This window comes from Dreissena polymorpha, chromosome 2 (genome assembly GCF_020536995.1).
Source record: "Dreissena polymorpha isolate Duluth1 chromosome 2, UMN_Dpol_1.0, whole genome shotgun sequence".
In the NCBI taxonomy this organism is placed as follows: domain Eukaryota; kingdom Metazoa; phylum Mollusca; class Bivalvia; order Myida; family Dreissenidae; genus Dreissena; species Dreissena polymorpha.
The window spans coordinates 124,627,297-124,636,225 of NC_068356.1; the positions used below are offsets into that span (position 1 = coordinate 124,627,297).

Here is an 8,929-nt window from a genome sequence, read left to right on the forward strand (position 1 = left end):
CCTTTATCGTATGTTAAACCCCGTACGATTTCGCCCACGTTTTAATTTATTACGTATGCATAAGTCGAAGTTAAAAAACACATAATATTTCACAATGTTAATGAAAACGAAAGTTTTACAACGGTAATGATATATATCAGTTTGAAACTTTTGACAGAAACCAACACTTATACTGAATTTGTTGATAGCGTGTATCATATTGTTTGAGTTATAATTGAGGTATGTTTGAATTACATTATATATTCATCCACTGCAATCAATTGTTTTCACGGGAAACATCTTTGTAATTGAGACCGGGGCATATGCGATTGGGATAGTTTGACAGAGACTTGTGAAGAAAAGTCATAAATTGAAACTTTGCTTATCAAGCAAATATATGAACTGTTTGTGTCGTTCTTAATTCTATTTGAAATGTCATTCAATTAAACTAAGTTTACACTTTATTTATCAATGAACAAAAACAGTCATCCTACAGTTCGTATAAAATATACAAATATTTCAGTGGTTCTAGTTAGAAAACAAGAATAATTAGAGTGAATATTACAGTGTTATATAACCACGTCTGGTTAAGATAATATGCTTTATAAAAAGCTGTATTCAAACTGGTTACACACTTTTGAGTGGCAACGCATAACAGAGAAAATCGCACTGGAACCTTAGCATAATAATTATTATATTAACATGAGTGAATATGTATGAATGTGATGTTATGGAATAAGTATATTTATTTCAATGTGTCCTAATGCAATTTGTGTGTGCCTTTTGGGTGTGTTCATTCGCGTAATGTTATTGAATATGCATACTATTATAACGGAAAGATAAATGTAAACTATGTTGTATTATTACGCCACAATACGCTAACCTCTTTGACTTTACAAAGTAGTTTTTATCACCACCAAAGGTCTTATAAAAAAATATGTTATATTATTATGCTTTTAAACATTTTGATGAAACCCTGGAATATCTTGAGTACAAATGAATCTACATTTCGTTGTGTTTTTTAATTTATGTACTATGTACTATCAAATTTATTGTCGGACGGAAGTAATTGCCTGCCTTATACATACATTTTGTAATAGACAAAAGATTGTTAAATGATGACTGCGAAAGTCATTTCTGTTTTGTTTTTTAAACAATGTTAACTACTGATCCTGTTTGCAAAATTATTGTTCCGCGATTTTCTCTCATAATTTGGCCGTAGATATTAAATTAGAATTGCTTTCGCTGGAGTTTAAGAGACGTGTATGCAATGATTGATGAACACATCTTATGAAATCTCCAGAGCCTGACATTTGCGACACCTTTTTAATCTTAATGTGAGAAGACGATAATCAATTAGAAAATATCGAGAAGTCACAAGCCTAAGGCTTAATAAATAAGTAAGTAAATAATTGATAATAATAAATCCCCGTATTTGGTTTGCACAAGAGAACGCAAATATATCTACCACGGTGTGTATGCACTTGGGCACATGTTGGACACTTTTCCAGAATCAGTTAAAGGCACTTTGTCGACGATGCATGTGCTTACACAAACGTTTTAAAGATAAAAGTATCGGTGTCATTTCCCTTTTACGATGATCATATCCTTTGGCAGGTATTGATGTTTTGGTTGTTTTTTGCTCTTCGCATTGCCTTGCAAATAAGTAAATTATTATGAAAATACGTGTACACTTAGCATATCGTATACTTGTATAAGTGTATAAACGTACTGCATATTTACTGTTTATTTAATAATACAGATACTAAATATGTTTTTATGACTTTAATAATACTTCTCAATAACAAAGTCTTAAAAAAGCGTCCACGTTTCACACGTAACTTTGTCGTATTTATACAACTACTTTGTTTCCTGTAAATTAATTATGTTTTGGTCGTGGGTACAATGCCCCCGACGGACTGGCCAAACATGAAACAACTTCAAGATATAGTGTTATGGGTTTGAACAACCCACATGTTACGATTTTTACTTTGCATGTGTCTATGGGTTGTTATTGGTCAAATATACCGCAAACTCAGGCATTTTATTTGCAACAGTAGTTTTATTCCGTGATCAAGAAATACATTGATTCAAACGAATAAACTTACCTCTCCTCTTGTTATGATGCTGCCAATGAATTTGCTTCATTGAATACTAAAGCCAACCTTATTGGTGAATATCAAGAGACGAAGGCATGTTTAAAGATCACATTGGAGAGCAAAACAACACGTCCTAGTGAAGTGAGCCAAAACACCCGAATATAATATTTAAGAAAATATGGTTCCATGATAATTATAAAACTGCGCACAGTTTCACAAATGAACCAAAAATATGTGTCCTGAAAAAAAATCGAAATCAACAAAGCAAGTAGTAAACAAATACAATAAATATACAAAAGACCGTTGCCAATGGCCCATTGCATTCAATGCGCGCAATTAGCCATTATTCATATAAAAAATACGGGAATTATGTAAATCATCTAAGTAACAAAATATAATCACTTGAAAGAAAATATAAATCCATTTTGTGTTTCGAGTTCATAAATTATTTGCGTGAAGATAATTGCATAACCTACGTTCCGAATATTGAAAAAGCATTTGTCTCCAGTACGTGATAAATGAAAACGAAGTTAAGAAAACAATACATAACTTAGAAAAACGGGAAATCTAATGGTGATGACCTTATTTCTAATGAATATATAAAAAACTTTCGCTATTTATTTTATGGGTATTTATTTGAGATACATCACCATAATGGAATAATTGCCTTTCATTGCTTTCATAGTACTTATCTATACGAAAATATAAAACCAATTCATGCCACGAAGTTATAGACATATCACGATTTTAAGCTTTCTAATGGTAACTTTTAACTGCTTTTCAATGACAACAATATATTGTTAAGATATACATCTTCGCATTATACGATTTCCGTAAATTCTCCAATACTTTCTAGAGTGCTGATCTTTGGTTTAAACCCTCTAAATTAAACATTACCGAGGCGCTATAAATCAACCAATTAATATTTCAAAATCGTTTGACACCTAAAACTGCTTGATAATGTTAAAGGACTATACTCATCCAGCACTCATGCGTTCAAATTTGCGAATCAATTTAAATATCAGTATCTTGCGTTGAGTAACCAACCGGGTATCTGAATAAGGTACTCGATTGTGTGTTTCTGTCCAGTAATAACTTGCTACATAAAGTAGCCCAACAGGAACCGGATTTTGATTTGACCTGAAATATAAAAAAAATAAAGATAATGTTTGATAAAACATTAGTTTAAGATACTTACATATATGTCAGTAATTAATAATATTATTAAATTTGTTCATACAATGCATGTTTGCAATTAAGAAAAAAAGTTAACTATAAAAAATACGCTAATGTGACACACACATCTCACAAAGTGTAAAAAAAATGAATTATTGCATAAACTCTATCTTTAATGCCCTGTGGCGGGGTACAGAAACTTGGCAATCTTGTATTAACAATGCGATTCACTTGCCGTTCAAGCCCTGTTATGTGTGTTTCATATCCATAATCTGGTCCACGCGCAGTTACTTTCCTTCTCCAGCCTTCGACGACTTTCCAAGCATAAATGGGGAACTGAATAAGCACCAGTTTCCTCATGCATGCAGGGATAATGACTATTTCAATCCACTTTTCAAGTTATACCATCTGCACTCTCTTGACAACAGCTTTATTTTATTGGCAACGTCAATGAAGTTAAGGTTATTTACGCAACACTTTCAAAAGACTGCTGTAAATGTAAGTGTTAATGTACCTTCAACGTTCCTGCTGTAAATTCCAAAATAATTCCACATTTCTTACTTTGCGCGGCTGCATTTCAACTTTGCATTAATCCACTGTTTAAACACATTTTACATCGAAAATTGCCTATCCGAGGTAAAGCCTCGTCATTTCGTATGATGACCGAGTGAGGCATATGTAAAACACAACCTTGAACTGTATTGAAATAATCAAATTATTTTGTCGATGTCGAATGAACAAAAATTGTTTTCAATGTTATTTAAAATTATTTTGGTATGTGTGATTTGTTTATGCAATAATAGCGAAAATACACATTTTCTCGGACATGATCATCTGCGGGAACGGATTTTTCGAGCGCCCGCAGATAATCATGCCCTCGAAAACGTGTATTATCCCTATATTGTATAGATTTATTATACACATGTATACCTGGACAGTTATCTTGTCGCATACTTGATGTATATATCTTGTTCGCAATAATGCATGTCCTGTGTTAACGTCAGTTTGGCCGGAACTCATTAGTTTGTTGACAGTTGATGCACGCTTGTAAATGGGTTCAGTCCGTTTAAATTATAACATGACAAGATTACATGGTTAATAGATGGTTGTTTTCGCGTCGAGTCAATTACCAGATAATAAATATGCCCGTATATGCTTTAAAAAAATTGGTTTGACCCATCAAGTTGACATGTTTATGTAACGATACAGGTATATATTAAGCAATGCTTCTTTTGAATCTAAAACAGAAAGGAGTTAACCCATAGGAGACACGCTAGAGGTTTATCTGCAGGGCCCTACCTGGGATGGGTCCTGTCTGGGTGATTTACACGGATTTTGTCATCTTGGAAACGTTATTAGTTACTTGGAGAATTACATGGACTTGGGAATATTGCATTAACAACTAATTTAAATAATTATATTGACCAGGAAACATTATGTCAAAAACTGAATAAAAATGCATAAAAGAACTATTCATTGAGTTGATTTATGTACGTGCTGTAATGGCACAATCTACACGAATGACAAATTACGCCGTAATAACGCCATGTTTTTTGATCGCCCAATCAATAATTGAGATGACAGCGTTCGGGCCTTGAGCTTCGCAACCATCTTTAGCCATAGTCTGATTTTCATCAATTATGAAATTGAGTTGGCGCGGCTCGCCATCTATTCTAAAACCAAAGATATGGATCTTCATCAAAGACAGTTAGTATAGCGGTCCCATCTGGTTGAAGTAATGAGGAAGGCTCACACTTTGGCTAAAGGTGTAATGATAATAACCATCAGCGTCCGTTGTTTCACGATGTCTCCGTATACACTCATTATATAGCTCTCTTTCCTGGAAAATGAAAATAACGACAGCAAAAATACACAATTTACACAAATGTTGAAGGTAAATACACTATAAAAAGGCTATATATATATATATGCTAGTTTGTGGTAACATTAACACAATGCGACATTGACTACAAATATTTATAATTCTGACGCAGTCCAATGCTTACATCACCTACCTATTAATCACATATCTCATTTCTTCATAGTTTCTTATCAACAGCGCATTGTCTCCGAACGTCACGAGATATTATATATGCTCCCGCTGGAAATCAGAAACGAGACCTACATATATCAAAATGTCAAGTATTTGACGAATTGGTTAGATGGCACGTTATATATGAATAATACATACCTTCAGGGATGGAAATTAGTGGTTGCCCGTGAGCCCGGGGCCAGTACATTTTGGCCTGGGCCACTCAAATTCAAAAGTTAGTAGTCCGGCTGGGCAACTTGCTTTTTAAGGTTGAAACAATTCAGTGCATTTTACTCCTATAAATATGAGGTCTATTTACATCGACAGATTACGTCTAATAATTTGGACTAAGTGCATTTAAACATTTAATGAAATTGGTGACTGTGAGTTAATAATTAGTTTAATAAAATTCATTTATCAAAGCCAATAAATTATTTAAATCAGACTTACAATGTATATTAGGACATAATACACAGAAAGTTTGTTAATTAAGAAATGTTGTTGTTTACTTATCTTTTATTTTATTTAAAGAAATTCTTATATACACACGACCCTACATGTACAACATACTGGGCTCGTTAGTCTTTCGCTGGGCAACCAAAATACAAAAAATGGTTGCCCGTGTGGGCAACCAATAGTAAAACGTTAGTTTCCATCCCTGACCTTACTATATATAGTAACAAATTTGTACAGTTGTTCACGCCATTATCACCATTGCGGGGTCAATATAAATATTCGGCCCTGCTAGGGCCGATTATTACATTCCGCCCTCAGAATGTGTGCGCGTGACGTTCAACTGGAAAAAAATGGCGTCCACATCCAGTCTTAGCCATAAAAAAGTAAAACATCTAGGTTATTAGTTCTACTCACCGAAGTTGTGTAATAACCATGTTTATTTTTGTAAAGTTTAATTTGCTTCCATGACGAGTTAAAATTCTTAACACATTTCTTCATCGTAATCCATCTCTTCCATTTTAAAGCACTGGATGTAAGCAGGCAATTCTTTGTGGATAGACATTCTTTGATCCACTGACAAAGGAACGACTTATTCATCAAAGTAATTACAATTTTAATTCAACATCGAATTCATTCGAACAGTTAAAGAACAATTCACTTACACTTTTCTTAAATTTAATCCATCAATCATTCAACAAAACATCGCTTTATTCGACATTTTAACGAAATCGAAAATGCAGTCTCACCAGTTTCATTCCGGTTATATATCATAACACTGTTATTCACATTCATAATATTATAATAATCCATCGTAAACACACACACTAATCGTTCAATGCTTAAAAAATATTTAACAATAAAAACACTCCAAGTCCGATTTGTTGTTGTCCTTAAATCCAAAGCGTATAGCTAGTTTCGTCATTTAAATTACGTCACATGAGATACGTCATAAATTACGTAATCAATTAAAAGAAAATATAAGTACGGAAAGCTGGTTCTTCATAAATTTAAGTGAAGGACCAAAATAGTATGGTTTTATGACTCAAAACCTTGGCCCATCTATAATTTAGTATAAAAGTAAGATATACATTATAGACGTTAATACACGGCTGAGCCGGGCCGGGCAGTGATAATCGGCCCCAGGTCGCAAACCGTTATGCTCCCTGCGGACCGATTATCACAGCCCGGCCCGGCTCAGCCGTATATTATCCTCTAATTACAGACCCCAGAATGTCAAAACAAACATGTCAACCTAGTCTTTGCATATGCTTTCGACCATTAAAACAGATCACGCACTCCGACTTGATAGCTGCACATATTCTTGAAACAACCCCAAGAAATGTCTTCTATATTGTTTTAATTTCGTTGCTCTTAAAATGCATTCTGTACTTTGTTCGTTTATAATTAAGAAATATGTGTCTTGCTTATTTGATTAATCTATAACAACAAGTTGCTTATAATTGACTTTGTCGTTATAGAAATATGTTATGTAAATATGGGGAACCGGAAACTGACTTAATTACTATGAATATATTTAATGTTAAACATTTTAGATGGAAGTGAGCTGTATTGTACGATCATTCATTTAGTCGTTCGTCTATTGTACTATAGCTGTTATCATTTTGCTACAAAACATGCAGCCAATTATTTAATCCAGTCTCATACAAATATGTATCTACTACTACTACGACTTCTACTGCTACTACTACTGCCAATACTACCACTACTATTACTACTACTATCACAACCACTACTACTACTACTACTTCTACGACTACTTATTCTTCTACTACTACTTCTACTACTTCTACTACTACTACAACAACTACTACTACTACTACTACTACTACTACTACTACTACTACTACTACTACTACTACTACTACTACTACTACTACTACTACTACTACTTTAAATCCTCCTTATCCTCATCCTCCTCTTCCTACTACTACTACCACTACTACTACTACTATTACTACTACTGCTTCTTCTACTACTAATACTAACACTACTACTAAAACAACTATTACTTCCACTGATGAAGCTGCTGATACTTTAACTACTACTACATCTGCTACTACTACTACTACTACTACTACTACTACTACACTACTACTACTACTACTACTACTACTACTACTACTACTACTACTACTGCTTTTATTACTACTACTACTACTACTACTACTACTACTACTACTACTACTACTACTACTACTACTACTACTACTACTACTACTACTACCACAACTACTTCTATTACTACTACTACTACTACTACTACTACTACTACTACTACTACTACTACTACTACTACTACTACTACTACTACTACTACTACTACTACTACTACCACTACTGCATATTACTACTACTACTACTACTACTACTACTACTACTACTACTACTACTACTACTACTACTACTACTACTACTACTACTACTACTACTACTTCTGCTACTACTACTACTACTACTACTTCTACTACTACTACTACTACTACTACTACTACTACTACTACTACTACTACTACTTCTACTACTACTACTACTACTACTACTACTACTACTACTACCACTACTTCTACTACTACTACTACTACAACTACTACTACTACTACTACTTCTAGTACTTATCCCTATGTTAGCGATACTGGTTACAGTTGTTCGATATGCATATTAAACGGATCGGCCTCGTAGTCGTAGTCTTTGTACATATGATAATACTCATCTGAGTTAAATCATGCAATTGTAAAACTGAGGTTCTGTGAGGCACTTTCTAGCATATCCAATTATGAAATGTCTGAACTACAAAGGGCGAATTCTTTCATTAACGCCTGTCATCAAACTGGTATTCAATTCCAGTTATTCCATTCGCTGATCACTGCAATATCAGCGCGCTGATGTCGAGCTCCTTCGTTTTGACTTAGCCACCAAATAACTTGATCAAAGGTGGCTTTTGTCCAATATTCTTATTGTTAAAATTGTTAAATAATACTACGATTCGTTTATTAAAGGCCAATAGCCGAATTCCTTTACATCACATGACGTTAACACATAACGCAATATATAAGGTCTTAACATACACTGTGTCATGTCTATTCAAATCGCTGGGTTTTAGCCAGTTTAAAGGCATTCAACCACCACATTAAATTCATTATAAATTATTTAAAACATCTTTATAAAT

At 33.7% G+C, this 8,929-nt stretch overlaps 1 long non-coding RNA gene across 2 annotated transcripts; it reads right to left on the minus strand.

The window, feature by feature from the left end:
* Window positions 1-2,041: 2,041 nt before the first annotated feature.
* LOC127870428 (uncharacterized) lies at window positions 2,042-6,631 on the minus strand. Of its 2 annotated transcripts, XR_008044817.1 has the most exons (4): window positions 6,157-6,631; window positions 5,270-5,355; window positions 4,185-5,094; window positions 2,042-3,950 (listed from the first exon to the last, which is right to left on the minus strand). It is a non-coding gene; the product is annotated as an uncharacterized LOC127870428 (long non-coding RNA). The 2 variants fall into 2 exon arrangements; XR_008044816.1 differs by having other exon boundaries at window positions 2,042-5,094.
* Window positions 6,632-8,929: the final 2,298 nt, after the last annotated feature.